Below are 1,722 nucleotides of genomic sequence, written 5' to 3'. Positions count from 1 at the left end.
AATCTACAAACAGTGCCAAATCAGTTAACAAGCAGTTGTATTTGTTTAAAATGCTGTTTAAAAGCAGCATTGTTTAAAATTGCAAAATTTAGAAAGAAACCTGAAAATCTACAAATAGAATATTGGCAAATAGTTAACGAAGAACATTTTTATTAAGGTATTGTATATTCCAGGTACTGTACTAGATACTAGGGATACAGCAATGAACAAAACAAAACACACATGGTCATTGTCATCATGTAGTTAGCATCTATTATGAATTTTTGCATATTCCATTATAGATACAAGTTCCATGACGACAGGGATCACATGAGATTCTCCCCAACATACGGAATAGGAAATCTACAGTGTAGCAAGTAGTTTAATTCCATTTTTCTGCACGAGAAATAATGTATATATGAGGGGGCTTCAAAAAGTTCATGGAAAAATGTAACGAAGACCTATAGATTGCCTGTAGGCACCATGGCAGCTTACAAGCAGGTCCAGAAGGGTACCCTGAAACTGAAAGGTGTCACAGAGCTTGGCGTGACCAAGCAGAAGAAGAAAAAGAAGGACAACGACAAGGCAAAACTTCTGGAAGCGATGAGAATGAACAAAAAGTACGAGGAGGAGAAGCCGTGCGGCCTGGACAAGAGGACCCTGGCCCAGGTGGCCTTTAAGAAGATGCAGGAGAAGTGGCAAATGGAAAGAATCCTGAAGAAAGCGTCCAAAAGCCACAAGCAGAGAGTGGAGGACTTCAACAGACACCTGGACACAGTCACGGAGCATTATGACATCCCCAAAGTCTGCTGGACCAAGTAGCCTCCCACCCTATGGACATGGCATGGCCTCGAGGGGAAGCAGAACACAAAGTTGGACTTATGTCCGGTGCCTTTACCATTTTCCAGAAACATTCTTTTACCCATGCCTGTGCATTTCCTGTTGTGACAGTGCTTTTTGAAACTGTCTCTCCATTCTGGAACTTGATTAAAGTAAGCTAGCTGTCCTTTCACCCAATTGTGGTTTCTCAGTAGCCCATAGAAGATAAATATTTTCAGTGTGGTTTGGAAATCTGTGGAAGTTTATCTAGCATGAAAGTTGTTCCAGTGTAAGTGCCACATACAAATGTCTAGTTCTCTGAGTTGCATTTAAGCCTCAGAGGACAATCAGCCAGTTCTCTTCACCCCGATAAAACTGACTCCCGAAGGTGAGGAACTAATACCAGAGGTGTGGCCTCTGCCTTCAGATGTGAGCTCTACCCTTCTGAGCTCCCAGTAGTTGGGGCTTCAGTTGTCTGATACAGGATCTGGAGAAGTTACCACAACTTCTTTGCCTGGTTTGCAAAGAACTGCCATGTGTGGCAAGGAGGGGCATCCCTTCTGGTCCTTTTCTGAGCCCATAACTGGCCTGAAGCCCCTTCTCCTGTTTCCCCATTCCACACATTTCTAATGGTTGGTCACCGTGGCCCCTGTAGTAGGTATGGCTAACTGGTCACAGCCTTCTTTGTAACGAAAACCAGACTTGTCTTTTAACCACAGCTCCAAAGTGTCCCTGTCGTGAGTCATAGTTGGCACATAACCTGGAACCTGTTTGGGTGACAGGCCCAGGGCTGAACCCCAGCATACAGGCATGTGCATGGTAAAATGTAGCACTCCACTACTGGTGCTGGAGAGCCAGTAGGGTCTTGGGGCCTGTGCACTTGGGGAAAGTCTCTGCTGACACAACTTCTAAAAGTGTACCAAA

General features: G+C 44.4%; 1 pseudogene; it reads left to right on the top strand.

The window, feature by feature from the left end:
• The first annotated feature begins 462 nt into the window (after positions 1-462).
• On the top strand, positions 463-801 carry LOC102815612 (annotated as a pseudogene).
• The last annotated feature ends 921 nt before the right edge of the window (positions 802-1,722 follow it).

The sequence above is a fragment of the Chrysochloris asiatica genome, unplaced genomic scaffold, assembly GCF_000296735.1.
Source record: "Chrysochloris asiatica unplaced genomic scaffold, ChrAsi1.0 scaffold00134, whole genome shotgun sequence".
NCBI lineage: Eukaryota > Metazoa > Chordata > Mammalia > Afrosoricida > Chrysochloridae > Chrysochloris > Chrysochloris asiatica.
The sequence above is the reverse complement of the archived record's forward strand: the minus strand, read 5'-3'. Positions and strand labels throughout refer to the sequence as shown.